Below are 18,899 nucleotides of genomic sequence, written 5' to 3'. Positions count from 1 at the left end.
GATATAGAGGTACAGTAGATTTAATATATGTGTTTTGAGGCAAATTAAAACGGTATTCATTGGGGTTTAAGAATATTTGAGCTTAATATATATAAAACTTTAATACGTTATAATTAATTTTCAGAATAGCCTAGATTATTATTTTCTCACCCATGTCTTTTTATTTGTATATTTTTGTGTAATTATAGCTGCATAATATAATATATATGAATATTTAATAATCTGAGAACATTTTACATTATATTTTATTTCAGAAATGCATGTTTAATAATTGCTATTTATTTGTAATTGTGAATTTTACAAGGAATTTTAATTTCTAAGTTTTTATTCAGTGCATAACAGAACATTTTAAATTAGATTTAGTATTATTAATTATTGGAGCTTTCACAATTTATTTACAACTACAACATATTTTGTTTGTCAAAACTATTCAGCTTTATGTTTTCTGTTTTGGTAGTCTATAATAACCCTGATATGATTTTCAACATTTCTTCTTCCATTACATGTCTTCAGACCTGAAATGATTACCAGAATTGTCAGTTATATGTGAAAACTTATTTGTTTTTGAGGCAGAAAGTAAATTTTGCATTATTGTGTTGACAACTCTAGAAACATCCACTTAACATGTTATATTGACCATGTTAATATATAACATGTTATATTAAGAAAGCTTTCATTTCATTCAGAAATTGCCGTATGATTGAGTTTTTGGCCTGTAATAATAATAAATGTTTGCAAACTTGCAGATGAATCATGTTAAAGCCATAAAACTTGAAACATAAATCTGCCAACCTCAGTTACTACACACATATCAGTATGCTCATATTCCTCGCTTGGTCTTAGGTTTTCCGAGAAAAGTGTAGCAATAGCAGATAGTAAAAAAAGATCCATAAATACGGTGACTTTGTAGGCTGGCACCATGGTGTGTGCCATCTTTATCCACAATCTGGTATGACTGTTTCCTTCCTGTGTGTCACCTCACAGATGGGCCGATTACTACGGTGCTGTCAGTCCATTTGTACACTGTAACTACTTCACGCATTAACATCTCACTGAAGGCAAAGCTGCCGACTTGTCAAGCAAACGATATTTGGCTGTGTGAATAAAAAAATGTTGCTTGCAGTATATACAATATAGGTAGCAAAGAGGAAACTGTGTGTATTGGTGTTTGCAATTAACTTCAAAAGATATGCGAGTTATATTTATAGCCATATATGTGTATATATATATATATATATATATATATATATATATATATATATATATATATTGCATTCGTTTGTATTACTTGCTTTAGATTTTGATCTTGTCAAATTGATTCTTTTTCACACTGATTTAGTAAACGCCTAAAATAATGTATTATGCACACCAGGGAAGTAGTCCACCGTTGTTGTTTTGGTTATCAAATGTTCACATATCTATAGACTGAACATGTGAGTGATATGTCATGTTTATGATAGTTTAACTAAGTGAATAACAATATATTTTAACCCCTTGTCGAGCGAGGAACCCTATATGGTAACTTTATTGACATTGATTACGATTTAATTTTTATTTTGTGAAGTTTATTTATAAACTAATTTCAAGAGGATTACGTACTTATGATTGATCACAGCTAGTCCCGCATCAGCTAGCACCAATTTACCAATCAGACCATTCCTAAGTTTCTATAAATGACCAGACTTTCATATCTCAGTTATCTTCGTCTTGAAGAATCCCCCCTTCCACCCCTACTCCTCCCCCTTTTACTAGATGGGGCACCACCATGGGGCAGCCTAGTGGTTAGCACTGTTGCCTCACAGCAAGAACGTCACTGGTTTAAGTCTTTACCAGGCCAGTCGACGTTTTTGTGTGGAGTTTACATGTTCTCCCCGTGCTCGCATTCCCTGGTTTTCTCCCACTGTCCAAAGAAATGCGACCAGGGCTGGACATTAACACCGCCAATCTGCGAAATGAAGATATATTTCACCTGTGACTAAAGATTAGAATTTTAGTTTAAGACCGTATGCCAATATATGTGCACAAATGTGATCTTAGAATAATTTTCCCCAATAATTATCATTCTTTACAATAACATTGCTCTAATAGGAGATTAACTTTCCATTTATCTATAGTTAGCTGGTGATCTGGGACTTTTAGCCGGGACAGACTGCTGTGTATAGTTTTAGATTCATGAAAATATATTTTTTAAATGTCAGTTGTTTTTTTAAGAACTTTTTGTGGAATAAAAAGTTATATAAAATAATATGTAAAATAATAAGTAAAATATACAAAATAATTCGTTTAGTTTGGTTGATCCCTAAAAAGTCATGTGAAATAAAACTAATTGCAATGTGACACTACAATGTGGAACCACAATCCATTTGCTAATGCTTATTGAGCAAGGTCACACAAAAACTTAATTTAACGAGGAGACATGTGGACATAACACATAATTTAAATCAAGTAATTTTAGCATGCCAAAGTCAGATTTATGCATATACAATCTATTCTCCTAACATCAGAATTGTGGCTAGTGAAAATGGCAAGTGGCTAGTAACGTTGGAAAACTACTAGCCACAGTGGCTGGTTATCAAAAAAGTTAATGTCAAGCCCTGCATGTGACATAAGTGAATTGACTAAACCAGAATTGGCACCACAGATGAGCTCTTAGCCAGCAGTATATCCTTCCATAGCAATCCCTAATTTGTCTTTAGCCATAAATAGCAGCAGAGTTCTCGAGATCTACAGTACCTGAGCTCAAACTTCCCTCTCGCCCTCAGGGGCGCCTCCAAGGGGTGGCCAGGGGTGGCCACGGCCACCCCTCGGTAAACTCTGGCCACCCCTGTGGCCACCCCTTTGGCCACCCCAATATAATTTTGCGGTTGACATTATTGATTTAAATGAACTTATAAATTCCCAATATTTAGATAAATAAATAAATAAATAAAATGCAGTCACTAAATTATTGTTGGTGTTACTGACGTAGCTCTCCCCCTCTGGTTCAATGCTGGTGAAAGCAAACTGACGCATGCGCGCAGAAAACCATTCCCGCGCGCCTCACGCACTCCTGTGTGAATCCCGGTTGGTTGTTTGCATGCACGCCGACATAATAGGCACCGCTCATGCGCCGTGAAACCGGAGTAACAGCCTTTTGTGTAGAAGTGTCGGCACGCAGCGAGTTTTGAAAGTCGGTTAAAGTTTATATAATATGATGATGATGATGATGATGATGATGATGTTACTTTCACTAAGCATGCCTTTAAAGCAGAAAGAAGGGATAATGAGTCAGGGAGGTAAGACTTCATAACATGATTTATCAGCCATGATCTGGTCTAAGACCACAGATAATTCTATAATACATTTTTTGTATTCTTTAGAATTGTCATAATTAATTTTCATGCAAAAGGTTTCTTAAGTGATGTTGGCATATCACTCCAGTTGTTGTTTTCCAATAATATTTAGGACTGATTTCTGTTATTTATTCAGAATATTAATTGTATATTAATATTATTTGTATTTATTTAGAATAAATATAAATAAATTGTTATATTTATTGAATAACAAATCTAACAATTCAAGAGAGGTGGGGGTGTATAGGGTGTTTCGCCCAGGGTGTCATTTAAACTAGAACCACCACTACCCTCCCCGATCGTCCTTGACAGCACGCACACACCTTCAATAGACAGCAATGGCAATTTAATATTTACCTTAAGCTACAGTATATCAATAGAAGAAGCTGCATTAATAAAATGGCTCAAAAAGCAATATGGATAAATAATATTATTAGGTATAGTGAGTGTGTATAGTAATGCCTTTTGTTCAGTGTGTTCATTTGTTTGGGTAATTAATAAACTCATTATTCTTTCATTCATTTTCTTTTCGGCTTAGTCCCTTTATTAATCCAGGGTCACCACAGCAGAATGAACCGCCAACTTATCTAGCACATTTTTACACAGCGGCAGCCCTTCCAGCTGCAACCAATCACTGGGAATAATAAACTCATTAATCTTCATTAATTTTAGACATGGCATATCTCGTATGATGTACAATAAAGGCACGTAAAAAAAGAAGTTATTTATACAGTATATGAAAAGTGTTTTTAAACTAAACATAGATTTTTATTTGGTTTGCACATGTACTTGCTGAATTATTTCAAAGAATGAATTGCAATATTTCAAGTAGAATTAATTAAATGAATAAAAACTACATTATTTCATTTACCAGAAACAAAAATATAACATTACACTGAATTCAATATTTTTTTTGTGTGCCACCCCAAGATTTGGTGCGGCCTCTTCTGGCCACCCCTAAGAAAATTTTCTGGGGGCGCCACTGCTCGCCCTGCAAATCTAGGATCTTATGAGCTCAAGGCTCTCTCCCGGGACAGCATGCCAAACACGCTTTATAATAAATAAACGGCTGAACTCTTGTAATATTTTTAAGTCAAAAAAAACTTGTGATAAGACTCCTTTTTTTGTAATAACACTAAGGTTACTTTTCTTATATTTCCTTTTATTAGGTTTATCGGTATTTCAGTTTATTTTTTTCACTGCAATATTTTGTTTTTTATCATTATACAAAAAGTCTAGTTATTTGAATGGAGTTGGGGGGTTTGGGGGGGTGTAAACAATAAAATGTTATGTTGCATTTTTCCTGGACTGAACAAAAATGGCAAATTATAAAAATGAATGTTCACACACACAAAAATAATAAGTACAGTGTTTTTCAGCATGTATTCAAATGAGTAGCCTGTAAAAAAATGATTTTAGTTTTCTTTCAAATCCATTTTTGCATTTGTAGATCTCCTAAATGCACTTACATAGCGATCTTGTCAATGAAAGACCAAGATGCTTTAAAAATGCTTCTGAACAAACACTACATTCCTGCCAACACACCTGGACCAGCTAATGAACATCTTCAGGAACACTTGATAATAATTTGGTTCATTTATCTTTCATGATCCTTCATGAATTTATTAATGTAAACAAACTTAATCATGATGCAAAGTGTCATTGAAAAGTTTTACAAGGTTTTACTGAAAAGAATGTTTTCTGTGTCGTTTCCACAGATTTTTAGCTTAAAACTCTCACTCTATAGCAAGACCTGGTCTTCTAGAGCTGTCAGTAGACTTCAAAAACCGAAATACAGCATTTACATAACCCGGTGGTAAAGTCTAAAAACAAAAGACACATTTTCATACTGAAGGTGCTTTTCGATCCCTAAAAAAAGTGACAAAACGGCCCCCAACGCCGTCCTCCTGCTAAGTTAATTATCCGCGATCATTTAGTGGCAGATCTCTGAAGTTGAAAAGAGAGAGCATATTTCTGTACTCCTCTGAATCCGTCATGCGGTGTCAGTTCTGTGCTCTTCCATAACACATCTTACACACTCCAGCGTACTTCAGCTCACAGCGCACAGCACATTAACACAGCCCTGTGCCCGCTGTTAGGAGCGCCGATTCAATTACAGAGCTGATGCGGAGAGATGGAGAAAAGCAGCGACCGACTGACTGAGACTCTCTCCGTCACTTCATACTGGGCTCAAATTAATGAATCTCATTCCTGGGGAAACTCAGAGGTGGAGAGAAGCATTAAACGCTCAACTTTTTTTTTTCTGCGGGATGGGGAGAACGTGCGCAACTCCTAATGACTGGAGTGCCGCTGACGGGATGTCGAATGTGGATTGGGTTTCAGTTGCTGTTGGAAACTGTGCCAGGCTCAAGTAACCTAAAATCTATCACGTCTGTTTTTTTGCTGCTAGCGAAGGTCATTAGCACCAGAGACCACGGTTGGAAATAAGAAATTGAACAAGGAGTGTGTTGGCTGCTTGAAAAGTTTGCATGAAAAGAGGTTTGAGGGTATAGGTGGATTTAGCTTTCTGACTAGTCCTCGGCAATATTTTTTGCAGATCAATAAGTTGACTAGGGCAAGTAACAAGATACTTTTGGCAAAAATACTGTAGCGAGTAACTATTACATTATGGTGAATTAGGGCTGCACGTTATAGGAAAAATCTGATTTTACAATATTTTATTTTTTGTTGCTATAAATATTGCAAAATAATTACAGTTTCACAAGATGAATAGCTCTATTTGCCAGTTTTCTGGGGTGGTCTAACATCATTCAGGTACATAATGACATTGTTTCTTTTTTTGCTTTGCACTGTCTTGTTTCTAGTCCAAATATCCGACAAATCTTAGATCAATTAAAAATATTGTTTTAACATTTAGAAGAAATAACTCAAAAATAACTTGAGTTTTTCCTTAAAACAAGCATCTAATGACAGATCATTTTGCAAGTAAAATAATCTTCCTTTCACTTTTAAATGTAGATATTTGGACTAGAAACAAGACAAAAGTTTTAAGTAAGAAAAACATTTTTTATTTATTTTTATTTTTTGCATGAATTAAATAAATTCTGTATAAATAATTACATGCAATTAATCTTTGTTACATCATAATTTTTTGTTCCCAAATGTCTTTCAAACTGTTGAAATGCTCAGCCACAGGCCTTAAAAACACATGCAAATGATAAAGCTTCACTATGATTTAAAAAAGCATTACGTTTAATTAAATTATTATTATTGACTCTTTATGGCTGATGCTGTCAAACTTGACATACAGATATATTTATTTAATATTAAGCTGTCTAAAGCTGGTCCCCAGCTGCAATAGTTGGCATTTCTGTGTGGAGTTTGCATGTTCTCCCCGTGTTCGCGTGGGTTTCCTTCGGGTGCTCCGGTTTCCGCCACAAGTCCAAAGACATGCGCTATAGGTGAACTGAATAAGCTTAATTGGCCGTAATGTATGTCTGTGAAAGAGTGTGAATGGGTGTTTCTTAGTGAAGGGCATTCGCTGTGTGAAAACATGTGCTGGATAAGTTGGCGGTTCATTCCGCTGTGGCAGCCTCTGATTAATAAAGCGACTAAATTAAAACAAAATGAATGAATGAAACTATATAAAAGATACCGTTCGATTTCATGTGTTTTGCCAGATAAATATTGCTTTTTATTAGTCATGATCTATTTATTTGTTTTTAGAATCATAATGTTTTTGATATATTTTAGAAGTTGTTTTATATATTTATTATAGTTTTAGTTTCATTTACATTTTATTTACATCTATCTGTTGATGACAGCGCTGCTCAAGCCTGTTCCTGGAGATCTACTTTCCTGCAGAGTTCAGCTCCACCGTAATCAAGCACACCTGAACCAACTAACCAGGACCTGAACAGCACTTGATAATTACAGGCAGGTGTTTGATAAGGGTTGCAACTGAAATCTGCAGGAAGGTGGATCTCCAGGAACAGGGTTTGTCACCCCTGGTTTGTTTACTAATTATTTTTCAAACTATACAAATCTAAAAATCTTTTGAGTTATATAATTTTGCTTTTTTAAAAGTATTTTTGTAGGATTTTTTTTCTTTCGCTTTTTAATAGAAATCCTCCCTAAACTTCATTAACCAGTCCTTGCAGCTGCTAACTTCTAGTGTGGCTAATTAAGAGTAGTTTGACTGTAGTTCGGCTGTGTTAAATTAGGACACTTTCAAAGTGACTTTCTGAGTGCTGGAGGGCAGATTTGTGCACATCAGGTGGCCATTCAGATCACGTCCAGCTCCTCCTGGCAAAAGTGAAATGAGTTTAGGGGGAAAAAAATCAATGGACTGTGTCCATCAGGAACCATCATCAAAATTTTTATCAACTCTCAAGTCCCTCCTCCTCAAACCTGCAGATAATTGAGTCCCCTGCTTCTTCAGTCTAAGCCAATGTGACTTTACAGCGCTAATCTGCTTTGTAATGTATCATTATCAGAGTGAGAGACGTTGTTTTGTTCCAAGCCCAGTCGCTGATTGATTGAACAAAAGTTGCCAATTACATGCAAAGTTTATACCGCAAAACTCTCAATGGCCATCCATTAATAATATCCCAATTAGACGGGCAATTGTAATCTTTGATTGTTGATAATTATTGGCTTGGCACTCAGAGAGTTTGCTCATAAACGCACAATCAAAGCAAATTAGACAAACGCTTTTCAGTCAGGGCTCCACCTCAGACCGATGCATTTCATACTATTGAAAACAAACGGTGGGCCACTTTCCGATTTCATCTGAGCTTTGATTTTCCTGGGCTTCCTCCTACGCTGCGTCTCGATTGAATCAGTTGATTTTTCAAGCTTGCGAGAGCATTTTGTGAGCCGTGAACCTCATTAACATTGCGCATATCACCGTCTGCCCTTGTTAGTTTTTGTTACGTGTCCTTGAAATGCTCGGTATTATATGAAAACTCTGAATGCGCTCTGTCGCTCCAAGTGTCAGTGTTTATGTAAGTGTGTTTGTGCGCATGTATATGCATGGAGAGCGGCAGCGGCATTATAGAAAGCCCAGGGGAAAGGCAATTACCCAGAGGGCACCCTGCTGAAACCAGTCTCACAGCGATACAAGCAGCCAGACGGTTATCAGCTTCTCCTCTCGACTGTGGCAGCCTGAAAAACTTCTCCACCCGCTCCTGCTTTTTTTGCGCTTTTCTTTTTTTTCCTTCCCTGATTTCACTGTTAGATTTACAGCTGGCACAGCAGAGGTCAAAGAGAAACGACATAAAAATCAGTTTCTATATCCGCTGCTGTCAGCTGATCTCGCTGGCGGTGTAATGACAGACTGAGAGCTGCCGGTTTGTGTGGATGGCAGTGAGGGAATGGTTTAATTGCAAGAGCTGAAAGGGAATGGCGACGCTTGACACATTAAGACTCCAATTGCTGTTAATTGACTGTGTTGTGCACTTTCAATGTTGCTTTCGCAAAAATATGACAGAGCAGAGGGTAGACTCACACATTTGTGGAAAAAACTATGGAGTTTAATGTTTTTTGAGGAGGAGAAACACTACTATAATACTTATGGTGTTACTATTACTGATATTACCTGTTATTATATTTTAATAAAATTAATAATGTTATAACACATAAATTCTATAATAAACACACACATTCACCTTTATCTTTTCTAAATGATATGTTATTTAATCTTTTTTTGTTATTTATTTTTCCATTTGTTATTGATTACATATGTTTTTATGCAATTATGTTTCTTAGCTTGTAGTTTTGCATAATGGATTTGTATATATTTGTAAAACATAGGTGTTTTTTATTTAATGGAACTTACATGCAGTTATATTGTATATTAAAGCAATTAAATATAGTCATTTGTGTGTAGTATATCTATTTAACTGTACATATTTTGCTTTGTGACATACAGACAGACAGACAGACAGACAGACAGACAGGATAGATAGATAGATATAGATAGATAGATAGATAGATAGATAGATAGATAGATAGATAGACAGACAGACAGACAGACAGACAGACAGACAGACAGACAGACAGACAGACAGACAGACAGACAGACAGACAGACAGACAGACAGATAGATAGATAGATAGATAGATAGATAGATAGATAGATAGATAGATAGATAGATAGATAGATAGATAGATAGATAGATAGATTTAAATTTAATTATATGGCTATTGTTTGTTGTTATAAGGTAAAACAGATCCTTTGGTTTCTGTGATGTACAGACAGCAGTAATATCCCCAAGGTGTTGACTGCAGGTTGACTGGCAGTCTTTAAATAAGCTGTGATGAGGAGACTATCGGGCCCCTGAGACTGCAGTTTTGGGTGTGCTGATGTCACCGTTTGCCCTTCTCACGAACTCTGTTATCGCATATTCAATTACGTATCAGCTGGGGACCTGCAGAGCAAACGAGGAACAGACTGAGGGCACCGTTTTCACCCATAATGAGGCAACGGAAAAGAACGTGTTTATGTTTGCAAACACAAACATTTAAGTTTTGCCAAGCTATGGAAATGCATCACTTTGCACTCCAGTTACCAGTCAGTGAGGTAAACAACAAATATATTTCTTTCAATAATGTATAATATTTAGACCATATTCAAACCATTTTTTTATTTTGGTTTTGTAGATTTACATTATATATAAATAATTTATATCTTAAGTAAAAAATTGTGCTTGTGCACCATTCCACTGTTACTAGTGTTGCTAGGTATTTGCTATGCAGTTTTTAAAAGTGTTCTGGATGGTTTCTGTGTGTTGCTTCTTGGCGGTTTTCAGGACTTTTTTGTTGCTTTGCAGTTCCAAATGTGCTCTGAATTTTGTTTTTTTTTCATGTTGCTATGTGGTTGCCGCTGCGTTCCAGATGGCTGTGTGTTGGTACCTTGTTGACAGGATGTTGCTATACAGTTACCCATGTTGTTCCGAGTTAAACATGTTGCTAAGTGCGCATTCTAGATGGTTGCTAGGGAGTTGCTACGTAGTTGCAATGTGGTTTCTGGAGTCTTCTAAACATGTTTTGTTGAAAGGTGATTGCCAGGGTGTTGCTATGCAGTTAATAATGTGTTCTAAATGGTTTCACCATGTGCCAAGTAGATATTGCTGCAGCCCGGAGACTTCCAAGTGGGTTGGGTGACCTACTTGTGGGAGAGACTTAAAACACAAGTAGATTGAGTTTAGGGTTGGGATAAGTGTAGATATTGATAAAATACAACAGGTTACTTTTTGGGTTGGGATAGATGTAGACGATAATTAAGCACAATAGGTTACTGTGAGGTTGGGTTTAGGGTTGGTGTAGGTGTAGACGTTAATAAAACACCCACTTGGAGCTGGCTTCGACCTCCGTTTATACCCTTCTTCCGCTTCCTGTGTGGTTTTTTGTGTGCTCTAAATATGTTTTGTTGCTAGGTGGTTATCAGTCTTCTATTGCTCCACCTTAAAGTCCAGAAAAGATAGTTTGAAAATTGTGCCTTTGTTGTTTCTTCAGTCAATACAGTCAAATTGAATTATATCTGCTGTTATTTTTACAATAATTAAAATGTGAGGTATTAAATTAGCCTCTGGATTAGAGCAAACACATCAAACAAAGCAAATACGCTTTTCCGCCACTGTCGGAACATGGTTTGGCTGTATTTGCAGATGTGGTGTGGTGGACAGATGTAGGAAAGTGAGCACCTAGCAACAGCAGCATGACCGCCTGCCTATTACAGCCCAGCGAGTTAATGGCAGCTCCCTGAGGCGAGAGAGAATTCCATCTCCCTTCTCCACATGAGGATCCTCATTTTCCACCTCCGTCTCTCCAGGTAAAAATGGAAACCTGACGCCGCGCTCTTGATTTTTATTTAGTCCACACCTTCTGTGATCTCAACCTCTGCTTAGACATCTATCCATTTGCCGCATGCGTTGTGGCGTTACTTGTGATGCCAGTATCGATCCTCTGCTGTTTTCTTGTTCTCTGCATGTCAGTTTGCCCTCTGCACGGGAGACCTCTGGGGATGTGAGAAAAGGTGGATGTTCAGAGTTTCACATCTCTAAGTCCTCTGCTCATCTGAGTGGCCGCTCATCGCCTCAGGCTTTCTGTCTGATGAAGGTGTGCCGAGACATCAGCTCCCTGATGACTGTCTCCATGTTCCAAAGGTTTCAGCACATTTATGTTCATACCCTCATTTCACTGTCTGGACGCAGACATCCTCTCTTTTTCTAAAAAATAAGTCAATCCATTTGTAAAAGTATGACTAATAATAAAAACTATGCTACTGATTATTTAATGTTATAATAATTAATCTTTTATCTTCCATTAAGGACTTCTGAACAGACATTAGTGGAGATAGCGGAGAGAGAGAGAGAGAAAAAAGAGAGATTTGTTTGGCCTGAGGTGGTCTCATTACAGCATCTACCAGCAGGGGCTAACTAGGTCATGCTAACAAGCTAAACTTTGACCTCTTTTATAAAAAAGGAATTAAACTGAAATCCCTGTTCATTAAATACACATTTCTTGATGTGAGACAGAACTGGAGACGAATCTAGGTCCTACATTTAGATACCAGCATTGGATTTCACCACTACTGCAGTCAATCAATATCATTTCTCACACATTTCCGCTTTCAAGCAGTCCGTTAGCGCTGTTGATAATGTCTAATACATGACACAGTTGCTTTCGGCCTTGGAGGGTGAATATCAGAGGCTGACAACAACCTGAATTTTTAAGCTATTTAAGCTAGAGCAGCAGAGACGGGATTCTCGCCGCACCATAGCTTTGCTTAGAAGATCAAAGTCCCTCTGATCCCTAATAGGTAGCTATCAGGCTATTGCTCGCATTTAAAGGAGTGCTTGCTGTGTTCTGTGGCACATTCTTCCATAAGGAAGCTTGAAATGCTAAATGCTGCTATCGCTAATGCATCAAAAAAGAAACGGTCGAAAGCTGGCTTTGCTTATCCAGCTTCCTGGTGTTGATTACATGGGCCTTTTCAGACAGTCAGGAGAGAAGCTTAAATGCACCCGAGTGAATACTGTTCCTGCACTCTGTTCATTCTTTTATGCCTTGACATGGATCTTAAAGGGTCTTCTTGGATGAAAACGCTGCTTTATTCGCACGTCTTTTATGCGATAATTCAGTTTTGCGCATAATATTCATTCGCAGTTTCGGATGGAAACATAGCTAGTGTCAGTAGCCATTTTTTGTTTCTTATACGGTTCTGGCTTGCTAGGGGATTGCCAGGGTGTTGCTTTGCAGTTGCTAATATTTCCTGATTGGTTTTAGCAATGATGATATGTGATTTATGGGGTGTTCTTTATTGCTAAGTGGCTATTTTTTTAGAGTCTAGAAACATTATTTATGATATTTCTTATATGGATTAGTGCATACAAACAGTCAAGATACCATTCAACTACTTATGCATGCTAATTAACGGAACACACCTTTTTATTGTCAGTCATTGCATTATTTTTTTAAAAAGTGCACTTTACATACTGCATATACAATGTGTGTGTGTGTGTGTGTGTGTGTGTGTGTGTGTGTGTGTGTGTGTGTGTGTGTGTGTGTGTGTGTGCGTGGGCGTGCGTGTGCGTGCGTGCGTGCGTGTGTGTGTTGTTGTTTTTGGCAGGTTAAGAATCAAGAATGTGATTGAAATGTAGAGGCTAAAGGTCAGGTTCACCCTTTGTTAATCAACATAGCACATATTATGGTCAATCACTTCGTGTTAATTTCGTGTGATGATTTTCAAAAGGCTGCATGGCTTAGAAAATCATGCCTTATAGCTATTTGTACAGTAAACATTACTCGACTGCCCACACAGCCAAATCTGATTCTGAAAGCTATTTGAGAGGCTGGGCATGTAATTAATCTTTGATTAAAGATTACAATGACAAACATTCTTTCTTTACAATAACATAAATCTATGAAACTTGTTTTAATACAGTGATTTGGGTCACCTTGGATTCAAAATGAGAAAGCTCAGTTACATGACAGCATTTAACAAGTACCTTACTAAATCACCAGATGCTGGAGAGGCTGGAAGAATGTGAAAACACGCTAAAAGTCAAAATCAGAGTAAATGAAGTATAAAGAAACGTTTAAACAGTGACACGGGTGAAAAAGGATTGAGCTCGATTTTGTCAACGCAGCATATTAATTTGTCTGGGCCGATTTCCCACTTCGCTTCATTTTAACACCTTGTGAGCATGCAGTGATCCAATAAAGAAACAGTGCTGGATGAAGGGTGTTTTTAGGAATCACTAATTAGATCGTTCTGTTTCATATCATAACACTTGTAGCATTTTTTTTTTAAGTGACATCATCTTTATTCTGATCTGTACTTATTAAACTATATATACAGTAAGTGATTTACCTTATATTTTATTTAATTCTCAAATTGTCTTCCTGACAAATGAGAAAATCTTCCAATGGTAGATGTTAACTATATAAAGATGAAAATGTTTTAATAATTATTGTTTTTGTATATTTAGTTTTTTGTGTGGTAGAAAATGAAGATAAGAAAGTAAGGCAAGACGGGTTATTTATTATGAGTTTGGAATTATCTGATTGGATTATTAATGACTGCATATGAGAGACCAGCTGTGATCAATCATATCATGTGCTCCCCTCGAAATTAGTTGTGAAACTTCACTTATTTCGTTTGTCTTTCTTCTAAATTTGTCTTGAAAAATGACCCATAATATTCTCAGCAGGTTTTGCAAGATTCTCCCACACAGTAAAACAAAAGAAATCACAGCAGGCATTTCATCTTAAAAACAAATGTTTCACAGCATTTGTCAGCTTTATAATCTAACACCCTTAAAATTCAACAATCAGAGTCATGCATTCAGGTAGATGCTTGGCCTTTCATCAGAAAAATTAACCACACGCTCCTTTTCCCGTCCATTCTGCAAATACCAAAGCAATTATAAAGAAGAAGCACAAAGAAAAAAGAAACGCTTGCATCAAAGAACACAACGGCATTTGTCAGGTGTCTTCACACTGCAAAACAACAAAAACGAGAAATATTTTACACATTTTGACAGATGACATCACAAAACCTTCAGCCTGCACCTTATGTGTTGGCCTCAGCAAGAAAATAAACACACACCACCGCCTGCACCCGTCATTCCCAGAGTGAAACACCTCAACACGGCTCACGCTGTCCTGAGTTTAGAAACCTTGCACGCCCTTCAGAGGAACAAGCAGCTGTGCGATTCCTCCGTGTGCCATAATTCCTGCTTTGTGGGCTTGCTGAAAGCTCTCATTCAGCCGGGCAGCTGCGCTGGACGTGGATTTCATCGGAATCGGGTTGAGCTTTTTAACAAGCGGCTTGTGTTTCTCTGGCCTGAATGGATTTGCTGATTGGTGTCGTTGCGCCGTTGAGTTGAACCCCACTGAAGTCCAGCCCTTCTGATGAAGCATTGATCAAAAGAGAGGATGTGAGGGGATGAGAAAGTGGAAAGACGTCCACCAAGAAGAGGGAAGAGCTTTCACATCGCAGATCAGGACTGGATTCCAGCTTTCACTCAATCAAGCCCATAGAGACTCAGAGCCAATAACAGGAAGTCAAGGCTGAGACGTGCGAAAACGATTTCTTGATGTGTGTTTGTATTACTGATAACGGACTGTTGAATTATTGCTTCAGATATAGCAAGGAAATGGTGAAAATAGTTTTTGGTTATATAAATTTTCTGCTCTAATGCACAATTTTTAAAAAAATGTGTTAATAAACAGGTTCCGTATTTTGTGATTCACAGGTGTTTTCCATTTACTTACAGTTATGAATTGCGTTATGCGAGTTTTATCTCTGCTCGTTCCACATTTGAAGGTGACAATTCAACTCTACAGTTTAACAAAGTGACATTTTTTATTGACATTTTAGTAGTTTGAGACAAGATAATGTTTAAAAATAATAATATTTAGATAACTTAGTTTATAGAATATCAGAAAAATGTACAGGAAGCTTATTACCAGGTTTCTGTACCGTAATTTATAACACCAACCCAGACAATATATCACTTTAAACTATTTAAAATGTCAATAAAAGTAAATTTTTGTAAAACTTTTCAACATCAGACACTTTTGGAGAAAACAAAGGTCCCATAATGCAATTCAAAAGCATAAATAAGGGGGGAAAACAAGAATCACAATATATGAAAACTGTGAATTTACAATTATTTTTTTACACTGGTCGTGAATTGTGGACTGGTAAAAGGGTTAAGATTGCATTATTTTCGAATAGCTTCCAACAGTCCAGAGTGAATTACTCTGATTATATTACGGTTATCACAAATTAAGACACGAGGTGACCAATAAAATCCAGTAACTCAGAATCCGAACTCAGATTTCCAACATAAGCTTGTTCTGAAAACGTAGGCCTATATACATTTCTGCAGATCGCGAATCATGTAGCCAGAGGAACATATGCCTGCATTTCACCTTTAAAACGAACACTACAGGGCGGTGTGATGCCATTCCTTTTCACGTTTACAGCTGACCGCTTACTTCCATGTGGACGGCTTTCCAACTGTTACTACTTTGTCCAGTAGCTTGCCGTGTATGTCGGGTTTGTGACGTAGAGTAAACTCAATTCTGTACTAATATCGACTAATATTGAGAATAGGCTACATTTTAATTCAGTGACCTGAGAGTTATTTAACTGTGACTTGTAATTTTTTATAAACCTGCTTGCTTTAGACTTGCTCTATTCCTTTCCATGCATTCGATGCATGAGCTGCTCACACATGTGCTTTGAATCATTTTACACTACTTGATCCACAACATACCAGCACTGAACTGGACCATTGATCAACAACAGCACTACTGAAAGAGCAATAACCATAAATGAGATGACTTGACAAGTGCATTTGTGAAAAGAATAATGGATATCAGCTTCTATACTATAAACGTGTAAAAAGAAATTCATAACTTTAGCAAAGAAGCACACTGGAAGTTATTACATGAGTGTTGCTCATGCTCGATTCACACCAAATGCAGACTAATGTGTTACTTGCTCTAGTTTACACACGGTAGGTTTTACACCACACACAAATGTTTTGCTGGAGTTGAATTGTGGGAACTTGTGATGTAATTAAGGCAAATTCCACATGATTTAAACATTTTGCGCCATTTTTTCACATCAGTTGTGTCTCTCTCCAGAAATTTGTCTCTGTTTGTGTGTTTGCATTGACTTTGTATTTAATCTTAAACCTAATTTTGCTTTTGGTGGGAACCAGACCCTAGCAGGTACAATGTCAAGGCTTGCATGCTGTAGAACTACTCAGTTTCTGTAAGTGTGTGTTAGAATTTTGTGTGTGTGTTGTTATGGGCATTGTGATATGGAACAGTAATGTGGTCAAAATCTGCATAGAACTACATTAGTTGTGCATTTCCCTGAAAATAATCGCACATTTCATGAACAATCAGCCATGAATTCAACAGCCCTGTAGTATAAAACATGAAACATTTACTGAGGGACAGGCACTAAAGTTTGTTTTCCTTCTCCAAATATCAAGCTTATTTAGTCTTCATATGTCTTCATATAAATTCATCAAGATTTGCTGAAGCTTCTGCTTAAAATGCCAGTGGGGTATTAACAATATAATCTAGACTGAAAACAAACAAGCCTTATCTTCATATCTTACAGGTTTTTACATCTCAAGTAAATATGTCACGTTTTAATTATCTTTTAATGACATTTTTACTGATAACACAGTACTTGAGAAAGTGATTATTATGATGAGTGTGTAGGCATAGATTAAGTCATATTTATAGATGCCTCTGTATAAGTATATTAGCGCACATTTTACATTAGAGATCAGTCTTTTGCTCAGTCAACCCTACTGAAGCTTGAAGAGAAAAACAATCAGCATTTTTACATGCAAATCTCTAAAACCAAATAAACTTTGAAGAGATTCGCAACCGCATATGATATTAATATGTCATATGCTAATTTTATATAAAATCATGGTGTACACATCAGTCTCTGGACATGCTGCATCACAAACACCAATATTAAAACAATTTATAAAAGATGTATCACTTTCTGGCCATTGGATATTAGGCATGGATATATATATATTGCGATCGTGATGTTCAAAATTATTGCATTAATCTGCAAATGTTTATTATTACCATTTGTTGAGCCTCCCATACAGTTTGATATGGCACTTGGAAATCAACCAGCTGGTGCTTAAAATGCCAGTGGGGTGTGAAAAACACAATCCAGAGTCTTTGGAAACAAACAGCTCTTATTATCTTAATAATTTAACACTTTTGTAATATTATTTGTAAATATTTTTTTGAATAATTTGCTTTGTTTTAATGCTGTTTTAAGAACTTTTTAATTAAATAACAAATTGCTAAATAAAATTATAATTATGGTAATAAATGATGTATATATGAATCAACTTATGACATTACATTTTAATTTGTAAAGAGTGTTGCATAAAATATATATATATTTTTTTTATTGAATATTTTCCTGTACTAAAGATGGTATTTAGTGTACATAAAGATCAGTGAATGATAATTATTGTCTCTGCATAAAAAATTTAAGTCTCTATATAATAAGCTTATTAATATACAATAACTTCTTAGAGTTGCTGCACTATTGTCAATTCTAACATGATTTAAATTTAATATTACTATCAAATGAAATACTTGGGGGAAATATCAATCCTTATATTTTATTTTTTTAGCGTACATGCTAATTATTTGGTAGTTATTACTTTAAGTATTTATCTTTTAGTCCATTGGTACTCCTAACCTGATTTATATGAAATATTATCAAATCAAAAGCTTTGGGAAATTATCAGTTCTTATATTTTATTTTTTTGAGAACACACTAATTAATCTTTAATTATTACTTTAAGTATTCAGTGTTTAATAAATGTATAACACACAAATAATCAAATAATTAAATGCATTTAATTGTATATTATTTGATAGAAGCCTTACAATTTATTAGTATCGATATCTGCAACTGCAGATTAGGTATTGATCTAGCCTACGATAGCTTTGTCAAACATGTTGGAGTGAAGTATTTTGCATTGCCTTGCTTTGCTTTTAAACATTTCAAATAGGCAAAATCTTATTTGCATTTTACTTTTCATAACAAATAACCAAGCGCCTGAGTTCCACCCTAAACGTGTCAGGCCTCAAACTCCAGCAAGGCTTTTGGGTTTCGGAATTGACCTCCTCATATTGAGCGCAGATCATCCGGTGTTTATCACACTCCCCCCAAATTCAATGGCAAACTAATGAGCAACTGAACGGATCAATGTCTGTCTCACCATTTCAAATGCATTACTTGTCTTATAGCTCGACTCACAAAGATTCCCAATGATTGATCTGCTCCAAACACAAAGCAACTCCACAACTAGCAACTATAAGTGCATCATGGTTTTAGTTGAAATGGCAGCAGGGTTTTGTTTTAAAACATTGAGCCATTCTTAATGACTTGTGTAACAGGAAACCAACTATTAAAGTTCTCAAGTAAACCTGCTATAACGTTTTAGGGACATTATTACTGACAAATAACCCATTACCTTACTGACAAAAACGATCAAGATAAATTGTGTACACATCAACTCATATT

General features: G+C 36.2%; 1 protein-coding gene across 1 annotated transcript in view; it reads right to left on the bottom strand.

The window, feature by feature from the left end:
• tmem178bb (transmembrane protein 178Bb) overlaps window positions 1–18,899 on the bottom strand; it is a 119,853-nt gene that overhangs the window by 86,711 nt on the left and 14,243 nt on the right.

The sequence above is a fragment of the Danio rerio genome, chromosome 4, assembly GCF_052040795.2.
Source record: "Danio rerio strain M-AB ecotype USA chromosome 4, GRCz13ab, whole genome shotgun sequence".
Classification (NCBI taxonomy): Eukaryota; Metazoa; Chordata; class Actinopteri; order Cypriniformes; family Danionidae; genus Danio; species Danio rerio.
Note: the sequence above shows the minus strand (reverse complement) of the source record. Positions and strands in the feature narration are given on the sequence as shown.